The sequence below is a fragment of the Drosophila kikkawai genome, chromosome 3R (assembly GCF_030179895.1).
Source record: "Drosophila kikkawai strain 14028-0561.14 chromosome 3R, DkikHiC1v2, whole genome shotgun sequence".
NCBI lineage: Eukaryota > Metazoa > Arthropoda > Insecta > Diptera > Drosophilidae > Drosophila > Drosophila kikkawai.
This window is the reverse complement of record NC_091731.1, coordinates 1,035,754-1,053,542: the sequence shown is the minus strand read 5'-3', so window position 1 is coordinate 1,053,542 and position 17,789 is coordinate 1,035,754. Positions and strand designations below refer to the sequence as shown.

The window sequence follows — 17,789 nt, the reverse complement described above, 5'->3', positions numbered from 1 at the left end:
CAAGTTCATACGTTTACAGGTCTTATCACCCTTCAAGACTTCGTTAGCTAACTTTCCTCCAAAACAACTTATTGTGGCTCCGGAGTCCAACAATCCATAAACTATTCGATCTAGTAATCTAACTTGCACAAATGGACGGGGATCCTCATTTGGAGTTTACATTGAACACAAAACTTGTAACCCGAGCCTACAGGTTTTGACCTTATGCCAAAACGCTTTAAGTCTTTAAGAATTTCGAGACTTTTTCCGTTCCAATTGGGGCTCACGCCAGGTTTTGGTTTCAGGAATAGACATGGCTGATAATTTCTTACTTTTTCTGTGTAATAGCGAAACCTCACTACTGCTTGTACGTCCGGGAATAAACTCGAGGTGGATAATTATTCTTCCCCTCTTAGTCTGTCATTGTAGACTGATGACAAGCGGCATTTGGAGTCTTCAGTTTGTATGGCGACTTCGGAATGCCGAATTTCGAGTTTTTTTTTTGAAATTCTTACAGTTGGGCTTATAAGTACTTGCAGCTCCGCAGTCGGATAAGCTTCTCAATGTCCACATCATCTCGCTTTTGGCGAAATTGCAATCGAAGGGCAGATCACTAATTGTCCCAACGAACTTCAGTCACCGACTTGTGAAACCGCCAGTAAAATTCGTTGGCTTTACCTTCGAATAACACACTGGCGTTCTTGCATAATAGACCGAAGTTTCCCTCTAGTGTTTGATGAGTTAAAGCTTCGACCCTATAAATGAAATCGTCTATCGACACCCCGGATCCAGTGTACTTTATTTTCCATCCGTTGAGGATGTGCACTACTTTTTCCGGTCTGACTCCGATCTCTGAGACTGTGCGCATAGGAGCAAAAGGCGAAACTAAGTTTGGGCGGTTCGGGTGTGAGCTCGGAACCTGATCGAACTCGCGACGCTCTCTGTCCCTCTCATCAACTGAACGTGGAGATGTGGGCCTACTTTCGACATTAGTATTGAGATTTACCGAAGTTGACAAAGATCTTTGAACGCATTCCTCTACTGCCGACTGCACAGATTCGCTCACATTCTTTGAAAGAATCGAGAGTATCCTCCGCTCCATTGACAGGAGAGTCATAGCTGTAACCGCAGTGTTTGGATCGATATTGGAACTGCGCGTAGCTCCTGAATAACTAGGAACGTCGTCGTTAGCGATGCTACTATCGGTCGGACGACTTTTAGATTTTGATCGAGTTACTGATCCCTTCGGCTCTACTACTGGTCTGCAAATCACCTAACATACCGGGCAGCACTCGCTCCTTTTAAAGTGTGCATCAATGCACTTCTTGTGAAACTCATGTTTACACTCGGTTTCGAAACTTTCATCTTCGTTCTCGATTTCGAGTTTGCAAATTAGACAGACCATCTTCTGCGATGCTTTGTCTGGTGATCGGTCTAACCCCATCTCGTCGATATAAACAAATAACAGAATAAGAAAATACGATAAGAAATATCCAAACGAAATACCTCACGAACTGAATTCGTAACAAATTATTAACTTGTTTCCACTTGAATGGTATTAAACTGAACTCGATGCTTGATGTTTTTGCGGCGAAGGATTTATTATTATTGTCTCTGAATTTTCTCGGAAAAATAAAGATAGTGGTATAGTAAAAGTAGTCTTCCTAATTTTCCATTTAGGATTAGAAAGTGAGTGAGAAAGTGAGTAAATTTTCCCACAGAAATTGAACGGACTACAGACTGTTCAAAAACTAGTACTCTAATGTTCCTGTTCCTTTTGTGAAAACTACCCCTCTGAGGCGAAAGGAGTTAAAACCCTTTTGGTCAACCGTGGATAGTGTAGTCCTTTCCTAGAACTTGCTTTCCTATATTCCAACGTAGGACTAGCAGAAAATATCTTAATTTCCCCAAGTGAAGTTAAGGCAGCAAGGTGAAAGAACAGAAGAAGGCCAGAAGACCATCCTGTAATCGGTGCTTTCTGTAATTTCCTTCAGCTGAATTATTTAAACCTCACGAACGTTTGTAGGCAACATCTCTAACTTGAGCGATTAATGGGGTCCAGAAATCTTTAAATCCTTTTCTTCTGGTTTTCCAACCTATTAAAAGCTCCTAAAAAAAATGTTGTTAAAAAGGAAAGTATAAATTGAAATTTGAAAAGGTAGAGAAAAGATTTTCGAATTTGTCTATCGATGAGGGTTCTCGAGTGGTTACTGTACTTAAAAGGCCACACTAGTTGGGCGCCACTTTCTATTTAATTAATAAATAATTATTACTGTAACGTGTAACGTCGGGCTGCGATGCGGTGACTCCGAGAATCGATACTTGCGGGGCACGCTATTGAATCCGGCCTTGCTCGTCGGCTTGGGGGGTGTTGTTCTTGCTTGTATCGACTCCAGCAATGGCTACCTGCGACGAAAGAAATGAGCAAAACAGAAAAAAATAGAAACAGAAGAGATGTCGAGATATTCAGGGATGCGAATCCACGGCTGTTATTGTGGTCGCGACTCGCCCTCCCATCCTTTGATCACGCGCCTTAGAGCTGTGCTCTGGTGACCCCTTTAAAATTTCCTATGCACGCGTACACATCAGCAGAGTTCAGTTAAGTTCCAATTCAGAAATACATGGTTTTATTGTCCTTATTTATCGATATAGCCCTAATTCGGAAAGATAATGTTTGGTATTCAGTATTGCTTAAAAATATTAACAACGAGAGAGAGAAGGATAACTTAAGCCTAGACATTTCAAATTGATCCAACTTAATTCAATATGGAGATAAATTTTGTTCATCTTATAGGAATATTTCAATTTCTTTTCATTTACGGTTGCTTTTAGACTAAATTGGCCATTGACTATGAGCCTTAAACAAAATGCAAATAAACGGTATGAACTTCATTAAATTTCTTCAAGTGTGACGAGAATCTTAAGCATATTTGGTTTACCGTAGCAACCTCTCGAGAAATACGAATGAAAACTTTTACCAGTTGTTTATAACTCACTTAATGTTTCCTTCCGCGATGATTATCTGTAAAGAAAATCAAGCGAGGCATCTTCTCGGCTTGAGGAGTCAATTTTCGAGGAAATCTCACTAGTAATTCTCGCTGGTGCATTCGCATGTGCTTATCTTCCGTTTTTCTATAGCTCACTGACTCTTTCTGAGTTAAGTTCTAACCTTAAGCCAATATTAACTAACTTTTACAAGGGAATTTACACTTTAAATTAAATTCGGCCCTTTAGCCTTGATATTCAATACTGTAGATCAATTCCTATTAGACATCCTTTAAGGCTTCGTCTCACTAGCAATAATCTTCGAGATTGGCAACAACGATCCTCCAAAAACGCCGGCAAAAATGCGTGAGATAAATATTCAATCCCGGTGAAGATAACGTAGTGCTGGCGCCATTCTCTTTCCTCTGATGATGCTCCTTTTAGCGTTGAGGCACGAGTTTAGGCCTCCATCGTGGTCCTTCGTATTCTTTTCCTTATCTCCTTAGCGCCTTCCCATAGATCTGGCCTCAGGGGTGCTCCCCTGAGCCACGCGGTCACCAGCTCGATCGGCGAAGCTTTTCGAATAGAACCTTCTTGAAATAATAAGACACCGTCCTCGAGCGTCCGCAACTGCAATGCCCGTGACGCAATGGCGACGGGGTTGACCCAAAAATCAATCACTTTTGACCTGCAAACAGTTAAACATTAAACTCACTTCCCAGACTGTTTTGCCCATTTGTTACTTTAGGCTTTGACTATCCACTTTCCACTCCGACTACGAGAGCTGCCGCTGCTGCTGCTCGCGAACAAACTTCGGCGATCACGCGGACTCGGGGAAAAACCCAGTCAAGGCGAGACGTTCTCTAAAACACAATGTCGGGATTATATGCTCCTTAAGCACACGCACGTCTAGCTGCCGGTCTGTCGCTCGAAAAATAGGCTGAAAAAAAATGATGGCGGAAATTGGCAACTGACGTTTGACAGGAGTCGCGATAAGCAACACCATTTGCTATCAGCTGAGTCTCGATAACTAACTCCACTAGGTGGCAACGTCATCACTAGCTTCCCTAGTTTTTTTTTTATCGATCTCCGTTGGCGGCGATTTAAATGGTCGCTTCAGGCCGTCACCATATATAATTCGTATTTTTAAATACACAATCCATCAGACTGAAAAGACGAATAAAAACCCCCAAAGATTTTATATTGGTGCCAGGGTAAATATTCTACTTCTAGCTTCGGCACATAAGTGGCCATTAATTTAAAACCTTTATTTAGATTGGCACCAAGTTGCTTAGCAATTTTTCCAGAAAAATTCGGTGGCCCAAAACCCATCTTAGTTGGCCAAACGGACACGTGTGCTCGAGGCGCCACCAACCTAAAGGCATCGAGACTGCCCCAAGGCAGCCCGTTCTTCAGCGATCGAGCTTTGCCGGCCCAAGCGCAAGAAAGCGGAGAGCATCGATCGAAGCGCAGCGTGGCGCAGTGAATTTTGTTGTGTTTTTAATCGGAGACAGACGTCTGTAACCCCTCGCCAAGCATATCCATCTATCAATAGGTAAAGTAATCCGTGATTGAATAACTAATAGTGTCCACGAGGAGACCCAATGTATGTAGAGCCGAGTGAGTGCTCACGCGCTAAAAGTACAACAATAATATATAATATATAGAGCAAGTGAAGTCGGCTAGACCCATGTAAATTCAACTGAAGTCAGGCTTAGCCAAAAATGTAGCAGCCAAAGCTGCATCTGGCTTAGTTAAGTTAGTCGTATTGCCGTAGTTTAGTGTTTCTCTTATGTTTCCGATTCGATCATTCTGAGTCTTATTCATGGAAAAGAATAAGTTTTGTTTCTAAATATTTTTCCTAAATATTATATGTTGGCAAAGAAAAGAAATGTCGAAATCCTGCGGGAAAATTTAAAGCTGCGGTAAAACCATAAGAATCAATAAATCACTGAAAATAAACCCCCCCAATAACCTTCAGTGCATACGAACAAAAATAACAAAAATAAAATACGTGCATTAAGGACCGTCAACAACAACATAAAGAAGCTCGTTGGGAATAAAATCTTAACTTTCGCTAAGAATTGTTTCCAGCTACACACACCGTCTAAAGATCTTTCGGCGTTGGAGCTGCAGCCAAATGTAAGTGAAACCAATGCATTTTACTTATGGTTTTTTTGGTTTCGCTCGCGGCTTCCGTAAAGATAAGCTTTTATTACGCCCTTGCAGGGTATTATAATTTCAGTCAGAAGATTGCAACGCACTGAAGGAGATCTTTCCAACCCTATAAAGTATATATATTCTTGATCAGCATCAACATCCGAGTCGATCCAGCCATATCCGTCTGTCCGTTTGTCCATCTGTCCGTCCGTCTATCCGTCCATTTCTACACAAACAAGTCCCTCAGCAAGAAATGTCCTGTCTTCCTCAGACAACAAGAACTCCAAGCCATTAAAACAACACATAAATGTGACAACAAAACGGCCAATACAATTCTCAATGCTCGCTTCTCCAACGAAACTTCGCAACTATACTCTTCTATTGCCTAGAAATAAAATCTCCAACAATCCAACATATCAACAGGACCTCAACAACTCAAAACACCCGGACTCCCAAACCATGAGCAATCAAATCTTGAAAGATCCAGCAATTTAACAGAACCTCAAGAACTCAAAGGACCAGGACTCAATAACCACGAGCGCTCAATTCTTCAAAAATCCAACAATATAACAGGACCTCATCAACTCAAAGGACCCGGAACCGGTAACTCCAACCATAATCAATCCACCTCCAGACCAGCACCTACATCCTATGCCGACGTTTATCCTAGCGCCAGAAACAGCTTAACCGACAGCAGTTCACCACAATCAACCTAGAAGTCCCCAACCAAAACCACCAAAAAACTATCACTAGACAAAACGAATAACTTCCTCCTTAAAAAAAGACGCAAAAAAACTCGAAACACCTATAACCGATACTACAAGCGATTTAGTGGAGATGAACCTTTCGTAATCTACATCCAACTTTATTTATTTTAATATGTAAAGAATTATCCAGTGAAATATCAATGGTTATAAAAACAACTACCCAGAACTACAAATCCTCATTAAGCAATACCACCCACAAATCATAGCACTCCAAGAAACCTACATTAACATTTTAACTTCATTACCAATCCCCATTAACTTTTCCCTATACTGCTGTAATACCACCAATAGTTTCGGAGGAGCAGCCTTCCTAGTACATAACTCTATCTCCCGCTAACAAAAAACTCTAATTTGAAGCCGTTGGGATCTCAATACAAACAAAAACAAATATAGATCTCATATCAGCATACATCTCTCCTTCCAAACAATTTAACCAAAAAAACATAGAAAATGTTTAGCCCCATCTACCCCACATGCTATCGTCCTGGGCGACTTCAACAGCTGGCATCCATATAGGGGCTCCCCTAGAGCCAATACCAGGGGCAACACAATAGCCAAATTAATTGACAGAACAGATTATACCCTGCTAAATGACAAATCCCCTACACACTACACAACTCACAACACATTAACTCATATAGACCTCACTCTTGCCACAGCCAACATTTCCCCAGAGATCTCTTGGAACATCCTAGATAATTTACACGGAAGTGCCCACTTCCCTATCCTAATCTCAATATTCCCAAACAATTCCCCTCCAAAATTCATTTCCAAACCGTCATTTAAACTAAAAAATGCCAACTGGGACCTCTTTAGTGAGCACATCACCAAACTCTCCTCGCTCAGACAATCCAGTAACAACACAAATAAAGAAGTACCTAGAACGCTTGGTGGGTTATATGACCTCCTGCGAGTGGTCACCATATGTTAAAGATAAAGACCATAGAAGGTTTCCCGCGGTCGGCGATATACCGATCCGTGGGTCTAGAAATAAGGAATTTCCATTCTCATGTTAGCTACCTAAGCTAGGATTTTAAGAAATAAATTTAGTTTGAAATATCAACTCAACAACGTCAGACGCTCGTTTCATTTACAGCCTCTCGATATTTTGGTCCTTCGGCCGCTCTGCAACTTTCCCGCCTGTGGTAGAGGTTCAGAGTTTTTAAACCAGCGCACAGTGGTTGGGCTTGTATGGAGACGCGGCCAAAAATACTTCAAGTTGATGTATCAACCTTATCAGAGAACGTATCAAACACCATTTTCACCAAAGGTTTGCAACAAATTTCTTGCAAGCTACGTCCATAAAAGTGCAGTCAGGTAACGGCAACCTTTGCATTGCTGCTGTCTACTGCCCTCCTCGCTTTACAATCTCTGAAAATCAATTCATGAATTTTTACAACTCTCTAGGAGATCGATTTATAGCTGCAGGAGATTACAACGCCAAGCACACGCATTGGGGATCCCGCCTCGTGACCCCCAAGGGAAGACAACTGTATAACGCTCTCATCAATGTGAGAAATAAGCTGGACTACGTTTCTCCTGGTAACCCCACATATTGGCCAGCAGACCCCAGAAAGATACCTGATCTAATTAACTTCGCGGTGACAAAAAACATCCCACGCAATCTAATAAACGCCAATGCCCTTCCGGACCTTTCTTCAGATCACTCGCCCCTGTTGATAACCCTCCTTCAAAGCCCAAACTACGGATCGCCCCTACAGGCTGACGTCGCACAGATCCAATTGCATGAAATACAAAAAGTATGTGAGTTCCCACATTGAGCTAGCCCCCCAGCTCAATACTGAAGCCGACATCGACTCCTCCACCTCCGCACTGGAAGAGGTACTTGTGACTGCAGCCGGAATCTCAACACCACAACAGAAGGATGTGCAAAAAATCAAATTCAAAACGAACCAGCAAATTGAACAGCTTATCCAAGAAAAGAGGCGTCTGCGACGGGCGTGGCTAACCAATAGATCGCCATGCTCAAAGCAACGTCTAAATGAAGCCACAAGCAAACTTAGCCGGGCCCTGAAGCAAGATGCCGAAAAAGGACAATTAAGATATATCGAAAAACTCTCGCCAACCAGCACAAAGCATCCATTATGGAGAGCTCACCCAAATTTAAGCTCACCGGCTGAAGCCATCACCCCGATAAGAAAGTCATCTGGTTGCTGGGCCCGCAGCGACAAAGACAGAGCCGAAACTTTTGCCTCACATCTCCAGGGCGTTTTCCAGCCGAACACTGCAGCACATCCATTTGAACTACCGCAAAACCAAACTGAAACGGAATCTACTCCAGCATCATTTCGTCCGAACGAGATCACGAAGGTCATTAGGGAACTGAAGCCGAAAAAGGCTCCTGGCGATGACCTAATAACTCAAAAAATGATAATTGAACTTCCGAATTGTGCTATTGAGGTCATCTGTAAAATCTTCAATGCGATCATTACCCAACTAAATGGAAAAAATCTATAATTATAATGATACCGAAGCCCGGAAAAGACCACACGATTCCATCATCCTACCGACCAATAAGTCTACTATCATGCTTGTCCAAGTTATTTGAAAAATGCCTACTAAAGCGCATAATTCCTTATCTGGGAGCTCACAACATCATCCCAGCTCATCAATTTGGCTTCAGAGAAAAGCATGGAACTATAGAGCAAGTTAACAGAATAACATCAGAAGTTCGCACAGCCTTCGAGCATCGAGAATACTGCAGCGCGATATTTCTCGATGTTTCTCAAGCATTCGACCGCGTCTGGCTCAACGGCCTCATGCTCAAAATAAAAACACTTTTGCCAGTATACACACACAAATTACTTGAGTCGTATCTCTACAACAGAGTCTTCGCAGTGAGGTGCAACGCCACAACATCCGGCACCTATTCAATCGAAGCTGCAGTCCCACAAGGAAGCGCACTTGGGCCTACCCTATTTGTCCTATACACAGCGGATATCCCCACAAGCGATCATCTAACATTATCCACTTTCGCTGATGACACTGCGATCCTCAGCCGTTCCAGATGCCCAGTCCGTGCAACAGCCCAGCTCGCCAACCACCTGAAGGTAGTCGAGAAGTGGCTATCTGGCTGGCGTATCAAAATAAATGAGCAAAAGTGTAAGCACATAACGTTCACTCTCAACAGACAAACATGCCCCCCGCTCTACCTGAACAGCACACTGATCCCCGAAGTCAACGTGGTAACGTACCTGGGCGTCCACCTGGACAGACGCCTAACATGGCGAAGACATATTGAATGCAAGAAACTTCATTTAAAACTAAAAGCCAGCAGCCTCCACTGGCTCATAAACTCCCGATCGCCCCTGTGTCTGGACTACAAGATCCTGCTCTACAACTCCACACTGAAGCCAATATGGACGTATGGCTCCCAGCTCTGGGTGCAGTACCAATCTAGACATCATACAGCGCGCCCAATCAAAAATCCTGAGAACTATCACTGGGGCACCATGGTATATTCGCAATGAAAACATCCACAGGAATCTCGGCATTCCTGCAGTTAAGAACGAAATAAAAAAACAAAAAGCGTCGTACAAGGAAAAACTCTCCACCCACCCAAATCCTCTAGCAAGGGACTTAATACGAGTTTCCAGAAGAAGCCGTCTACTACGTAACGACCATCCAACCCAGCCATAATTAGTCAGGGCCATTTACCCTGTACCAGTCTCATGACTGTTAGTTAGGTAGTATTGTAAGATTTGATACACTTATTGTTAGTCTCATAAATGAGAAGATTCAATAAATAAAAGCAAAGCATAAATAAAAAAAAAAAAAAAAGTCCTGTTGGTCAACGTCTATGGACGTGCTGTCTTGCCTCCCTCCTTGGAGTTCCAGCTCAGCTACTCGCAATCTACTAGGTAACAAACCGTACAACTTCCAAAAATCAATGCCTAAGTACAGATTCTGCTTTAACGAAGGCACAAGGTAACATTCTATCGATTTCTTGAAATTGTCATATTCTACCTTTATCTTTCCTGCTATTTGCTGATGCCTTCCATCGGCTGTGGTTACTTTCAAGTTCATACGTTTACAGGTCTTATCACCCTTCAAGACTTCGTTAGCTAACTTTCCTCCAAAACAACTTATTGTGGCTCCGGAGTCCAACAATCCATAAACTATTCGATCTAGTAATCTAACTTGCACAAATGGACGGGGATCCTCATTTGGAGTTTACATTGAACACAAAACTTGTAACCCGAGCCTACAGGTTTTGACCTTATGCCAAAACGCTTTAAGTCTTTAAGAATTTCGAGACTTTTTCCGTTCCAATTGGGGCTCACGCCAGGTTTTGGTTTCAGGAATAGACATGGCTGATAATTTCTTACTTTTTCTGTGTAATAGCGAAACCTCACTACTGCTTGTACGTCCGGGAATAAACTCGAGGTGGATAATTATTCTTCCCCTCTTAGTCTGTCATTGTAGACTGATGACAAGCGGCATTTGGAGTCTTCAGTTTGTATGGCGACTTCGGAATGCCGAATTTCGAGTTTTTTTTTTGAAATTCTTACAGTTGGGCTTATAAGTACTTGCAGCTCCGCAGTCGGATAAGCTTCTCAATGTCCACATCATCTCGCTTTTGGCGAAATTGCAATCGAAGGGCAGATCACTAATTGTCCCAACGAACTTCAGTCACCGACTTGTGAAACCGCCAGTAAAATTCGTTGGCTTTACCTTCGAATAACACACTGGCGTTCTTGCATAATAGACCGAAGTTTCCCTCTAGTGTTTGATGAGTTAAAGCTTCGACCCTATAAATGAAATCGTCTATCGACACCCCGGATCCAGTGTACTTTATTTTCCATCCGTTGAGGATGTGCACTACTTTTTCCGGTCTGACTCCGATCTCTGAGACTGTGCGCATAGGAGCAAAAGGCGAAACTAAGTTTGGGCGGTTCGGGTGTGAGCTCGGAACCTGATCGAACTCGCGACGCTCTCTGTCCCTCTCATCAACTGAACGTGGAGATGTGGGCCTACTTTCGACATTAGTATTGAGATTTACCGAAGTTGACAAAGATCTTTGAACGCATTCCTCTACTGCCGACTGCACAGATTCGCTCACATTCTTTGAAAGAATCGAGAGTATCCTCCGCTCCATTGACAGGAGAGTCATAGCTGTAACCGCAGTGTTTGGATCGATATTGGAACTGCGCGTAGCTCCTGAATAACTGGGAACGTCGTCGTTAGCGATGCTACTATCGGTCGGACGACTTTTAGATTTTGATCGAGTTACTGATCCCTTCGGCTCTACTACTGGTCTGCAAATCACCTAACATACCGGGCAGCACTCGCTCTTTTTAAAGTGTGCATCAATGCACTTCTTGTGAAACTCATGTTTACACTCGGTTTCGAAACTTTCATCTTCGTTCTCGATTTCGAGTTTACAAATTAGACAGACCATCTTCTGCGATGCTTTGTCTGGTGATCGGTCTAACCCCATCTCGTCGATATAAAACAAGAAAGGAAGCTAACTTCGACACACCGAAGTTTGTATACCCTTGCAGATTGGTTTTGATGTTTATATTATAAATTTAAATGCTGAAAACACTCACAAGCAGAGTTTCATTACATTTTACCTATACTTATTATGTTTACAGTTTGACAGTTACAGTTTTACATTCCCAGCTTTACATATTCTAAACATTTTCCGATCGTTTATATGGCAGCTATATGATATAGTTGTCCGATTTTCATACAATTTTTACCAAAATTCTGAAATAATAAAAAAAGCTTATATCTAAAAGTAGATAAGAATATGTTGAAAAACAACGGAGTTATAATTTTTTTCCTATTCATTTTCCGATCGTTCCTATGGCAGCTATAAGATATAGTCGTCCGATTTTCATAAAATTTTTACCAAAATTCTGGAATAATATAAAATGGCTATATCTCAAAAATGAGAAATACAAAAATATTGAAAAACAGCCAAGTTATAATTTTTTTTCTAAAAATTTATCGAACATTTGTATGGGAGCTATATGATATAGTCGTCCAATCATATATAGCAGTGAGAGTATATAGAAGACTATATGCAAAGTTTCATTCAGATAGCTTTAAAACTGAGGGACTAGTTTGCGTAAAAACGGACAGACGGACAGACGGACATGGCTAGATCGACTCGGCTGTTGATGCTGAGCAAGAATATATATACTTTATAGGGTCGGAAACGTCTCCTTCACTGCGTTGCAAACTTCTGACTGAAATTATAATACCCTGCAAGGGTATAAAAATAACAGAATAAGAAAATACGAAAAGAAATATCCAAACGAAATACCTCACGAACTGAATTCGTAACAAATTATTAACTTGTTTCCACTTAAATGGTATTAAACTGAACTCGATGCTTGATGTTTTTGCGGCGAAGGATTTATTATTATTGTCTCTGAATTTTCTCGGAAAAATAAAGATAGTGGTATAGTAAAAGTAGTCTTCCTAATTTTCCATTTAGGATTAGAAAGTGAGTGAGAAAGTGAGTAAATTTTCCCACAGAAATTGAACGGACTACAGACTGTTCAAAAACTAGTACTCTAATGTTCCTGTTCCTTTTGTGAAAACTACCCCTCTGAGGCGAAAGGAGTTAAAACCCTTTTGGTCAACCGTGGATAGTGTAGTCCTTTCCTAGAACTTGCTTTCCTATATTCCAACGTAGGACTAGCAGAAAATATCTTAATTTCCCCAAGTGAAGTTAAGGCAGCAAGGTGAAAGTTCAGAAGAAGGCCAGAAGACCATCCTGTAATCGGTGCTTTCTGTTATTTCCTTCAGCTGAATTATTTAAACCTCACAAACGTTTGTAGGCAACATCTCTAACTTGAGCGATTAATGGGGTCCAGAAATCTTTAAATCCTTTTCTTCTGGTTTTCCAACCTATTAAAAGCTCCTAAGAAAAATTTTGTTAAAAAGGAAAGTATAAATTGAAATTTGAAAAGGTAGAGAAAAGATTTTCGAATTTGTCTATCGATGAGGGTTCTCTAGTGGTTACTGTACTTAAAAGGCCACACTAGTTGGGCGCCACTTTCTATTTAATTAATAAATAATTATTACTGTAACGTGTAACATCGGGCTGCGATGCGGTGACTCCGAGAATCGATACTTGCGGGGCACGCTATAGAATCCGGCCTTGCTCGTCGGCTTGGGGGTGTTGTTCTTGCTTGTATCGACTCCAGCAATGGCTACCTGCGACGAATGAAATGAGCAAAACAGAACCGGTATAGAGAATAGAAAATTCGCGAAAAAAAAATTGAAACAGAAGAGATGTCGAGATATTCAGGGATGCGAATCCACGGCTGTTATTGTGGTCGCGACTCGCCCTCCCATCCTTTGATCACGTGCCTTAGAGCTGTGCTCTGGTGACCCCTTTGAAATTTCCTATGCACGCGTACACATCAGCAGAGTTCAGTTAAGTTCCAATTCAGAAATACATGGTTTTATTGTCCTTATTTATCGATATAGCCCTAATTCGGAAAGATAATGTTTGGTATTCAGTATTGCTTAAAAATATTAACAACGAGAGAGAGAAGGATAACTTAAGCCTAGACATTTCAAATTGATCCAACTTAATTCAATATGGAGATAAATTTTGTTCATCTTATAGGAATATTTCAATTTCTTTTCATTTACGGTTGCTTTTAGACTAAATTGGCCATTGACTATGAGCCTTAAACAAAATGCAAATAAACGGTATGAACTTCATTAAATTTCTTCAAGTGTGACGAGAATCTTAAGCATATTTGGTTTACCGTAGCAACCTCTGGAGAAATACGAATGAAAACTTTTACCAGTTGTTTATAACTCACTAAATGTTTCCTTCCGCGATGATTATCTGTAAAGAAAATCAAGCGAGGCATCTTCTCGGCTTGAGGAGTCAATTTTCGAGGAAATCTCACTAGTAATTCTCGCTGGTGCAGTCGCATGTGCTTATCTTCCGTTTTTCTATAGCTCACTGACTCTTTCTGAGTTAAGTTATAACCTTAAGCCAATAATTACTAACTTTTACAAGGGAATTTACACTTTAAATTGAATTCGGCCCTTTAGCCTTGATATTCAATACTGTAGATCAATTCCTATTAGACATCCTTTAAGGCTTCGGCTCACTAGCAATAATCTTCGAGATTGGCAACAACGATCCTCCAAAAACGCCGGCAAAAATGCGTGAGATAAATATTCAATCCCAGTGAAGATAACGTAGTGCTGGCGCCATTCTCTTTCCTCTGATGATGCTCCTTTTAGCGTTGAGGCACGAGTTTAGGCCTCCATCGTGGTCCTTCGTATTCTTTTCCTTATCTCCTTAGCGCCTTCCCATAGATCTGGCCTCAGGGGTGCTCCCCTGAGCCACGCGGTCACCAGCTCGATCGGCGAAGCTTTTCGAATAGAACCTTCTTGAAATAATAAGACACCGTCCTCGAGCGTCCGCAACTGCAATGCCCGTGACGCAATGGCGACGGGGTTGACCCAAAAATCAATCACTTTTGACCTGCAAACAGTTAAACATTAAACTCACTTCCCAGACTCTTTTGCCCATTTGTTACTTTAGGCTTTGACTATCCACTTTCCACTCCGACTACGAGAGCTGCCGCTGCTGCTGCTCGCGAAAAAGCTTCGGCGATCACGCGGACTCGGGGAAAAACCCAGTCAAGGCGAGACGTTCTCTAAAACACAATGTCGGGATTATTTGCTCCTTAAGCACACGCACGTCTAGCTGCCGGTCTGTCGCTCGAAAAATAGGCTGAAAAAAAATGATGGCGGAACTTGGCAACTGACGTTTGACAGGAGTCGCGATAAGCAACACCATTTGCTATCAGCTGAGTCTCGATAACTAACTCCACTAGGTGGCAACGTCATCACTAGCTTCCCTAGTTTTTTTTTTATCGATCTCCGTTGGCGGCGATTTAAATGGTCGCTTCAGGCCGTTACAATATATAATTCGTATTTTTAAATACACCATCCATCAGACTGAAAAGACGAATAAAAACCCCCAAAGATTTTATATTGGTGCCAGGGTAAATATTCTACTTCTAGCTTCGGCACATAAGTGGCCATTAATTTAAAACCTTTATTTAGATTGGCACCAAGTTGCTTAGCAATTTTTCCAGAAAAATTCGGTGGCCCACAACCCATCTTAGTTGGCCAAACGGACACGTGTGCTCGAGGCGCCACCAACCTCAAGGCATCGAGACTGCCCCAAGGCAGCCCGTTCTTCAGCGATCGACCTTTGCCGGCCCAAGCGCAAGAAAGCGGAGAGCATCGATCGAAGCGCAGCGTGGCGCAGTGAATTTTGTTGTGTTTTTAATCGGAGACAGACGTCTGTAACCCCTCGCCAAGCATATCCATCTATCAATAGGTAAAGTAATCCGTGATTGAATAACTAATAGTGTCCACGAGGAGACCCAATGTATGTAGAGCCGAGTGAGTGCTCACGCGCTAAAAGTACTACAATAATATATAATATATAGAGCAAGTGAAGTCGGCTAGACCCATGTAAATTCAACTGAAGTCAGGCTTAGCCAAAAATGTAGAAGCCAAAGCTGCATCTGGCTTAGTTAAGTTAGTCGTATTGCCGTAGTTTAGTGTTTCTCTTATGTTTCCGATTCGATCATTCTGAGTCTTATTCATGGAAAAGAAAAAGTTTTGTTTCTAAATATTTTTCCTAAATATTATATGTTGGCAAAGAAAAGAAATATCGAAATCCTGCGGGAAAATTTAAAGCTGCGGTAAAACCATAAGAATCAATAAATCACTGAAAATAAACCCCCCCAATAACCTTCAGTGCATACGAACAAAAACAACAAAAATAAAATACGTGCATTAAGGACCGTCAACAACAACATAAAGAAGCTCGTTGGGAATAAAATCTTCACTTTCGCTAAGAATTGTTTCCAGCTACACACACCTTCTAAAGATCTTTCGGCGTTGGAGCTGCAGCCAAATGTAAGTGAAACCAATGCATTTTACTTATCGTTTTTTTGGTTTCGCTCGCGGCTTCCGTAAAGATAAGCTTTTATTATACCCTTGCAGGGTATTATAATTTCAGTCAGAAGATTGCAACGCACTGAAGGAGACCTTTCCAACCCTATAAAGTATATATATTCTTGATCAGCATCAACATCCGATTCGATCCAGCCATATCCGTCTGTCCGTTTGTCCATCTGTCCGTCCGTCTGTCCGTCCATTTCTACGCAAACAAGTCCCTCAGCAAGAAATATCCTGTCTTCCTCAGACAACAAGAACTCCAAACAACACGTAAATGTGACAACAAAACGGCCAATACAATTCTCAATGCTCGCTTCTCCAACGAAACTTCGCAACTATACTCTTCTATTGCCTAGAAATAAAATCTCCAACAATCCAACATATCAACAGGACCTCAACAACTCAAAACACCCGGACTCCCAAACCATGAGCAATCAAATCTTGAAAAATCCAACAATTCAACAGAACCTCAACAACTCAAAGGACCCGGACTCAATAACCACGAGCACTCAATTCTTCAAAAATCCAACAATATAACAGGACCTCATCAACTCAAAGGACCCGGAACCGGTAACTCCAACCATAATCAATCCACCTCCAGACCAGAAACAGCTTAACCGACAGCAGTTCACCACAATCAACCAAGAAGTCCCCAACCAAAACCACCAAAAAACTATCACTAGACACTTCAGAACGAATAACTTCCTCCTTAAAAAAAGACGCAAAAAAACTCAAAACACCTATAACCGATACTACAAGCGATTTAGTGGAGATGAACTTTTCGTAATCTACATCCAACTTTATTTATTTTAATATGTAAAGAATTATCCAGTGGAATATCAAAGGTTATAGAAACAACTACCCAGAACTACAAATCCTCATTAAGCAATACCACCCACAAATCATAGCACTCCAAGAAGCCTACATTAACATTTTAACTTCATTACCAATCCCCATTAACTTTTCCCTATACTGCTGTAATACCACCAATAGTTTCGGAGAAGCAGCCTTCCTAGTACATAACTCTATCTCCCGCTAACAAAAAACTCTTAACACGGAATTTGAAGCCGTTGGGATCTCAATACAAACAAAAACAAATATAGATCTCATATCAGCATACATCTCTCCTTCCAAACAATTTAACCAAAAAAACATAGAAAATGTTTAGCCCCATCTACCCCACATGCTATCGTCCTGGGCGACTTCAACAGCTGGCATCCATCTTGGGGCTCCCCTAGAGCCAATACCAGGGGCAACACAATAGCCGAATTCATTGACAGAACAGATTATACCCTGCTAAATGACAAATCCCCTACATACTACACAACTCACAAAACATTAACTCATATAGACCTCTCTCTTGCCACAGCCAACATTTCCCCAGAGATCTCTTGGAACATCCTAGATGATTTACACGGAAGTGACGACTTCCCTATCCTAATCTCAATATTCCCAAACAATTCTCCTCCAAAATTCATTTCCAAACCGTCATTTAAACTAAAAAATGCCAACTGGGACCTCTTTAGTGAGCACATCACCAAACTCTCCTCACTCAGACAATCCAGTAACAACACAAATAAAGAAGTGCCTAGAACGCTTGGTGGGTTATATGAGCTCCTGCGAGTGGTCACCATATGTTAAAGATAAAGACCATAGAAGGTTTCCCGCGGTCGGCGATATACCGATCCGTGGGTCTAGAAATAAGGAATTTCCATTCTCATGTTAGCTACCTAAGCTAGGATTTTAAGAAATAAATTTAGTTTGAAATATCAACTCAACAACGTCAGACGCTCGTTGCATTTACAGCCTCTCTCGATATTTTGGTCCTTCGGCCACTCTGCAACTTTCCCGCCTGTGGTAAGAGGTTCAGAGTTTTTAAACCAGCGCACAGTGGTTGGGCTTGTATGGAGA

At 41.6% G+C, this 17,789-nt stretch overlaps 2 long non-coding RNA genes across 3 annotated transcripts in view; both read left to right on the top strand.

The window, feature by feature from the left end:
• The first annotated feature begins 4,097 nt into the window (after positions 1-4,097).
• LOC138928922 (uncharacterized) lies at positions 4,098-6,013 on the top strand. Its single transcript, XR_011445329.1, has 3 exons — positions 4,098-4,178; positions 4,240-4,519; positions 5,548-6,013. It is a non-coding gene; the product is annotated as an uncharacterized lncRNA (long non-coding RNA).
• Positions 6,014-14,790: 8,777 nt separating this feature from the next.
• Positions 14,791-17,789, top strand: part of LOC138928880 (uncharacterized) — a 50,925-nt gene continuing 47,926 nt past the window's right edge. The window contains exons 1-3 of one of the 2 annotated variants that reach the window (XR_011445286.1): positions 14,791-14,908; positions 14,970-15,249; positions 16,269-16,853. This is a non-coding gene — a long non-coding RNA (uncharacterized lncRNA). Of the gene's footprint in view, positions 14,909-14,969; positions 15,250-16,268; positions 16,854-17,789 lie in introns of those variants that run through there. The other variant, XR_011445287.1, reaches the window with a different exon arrangement.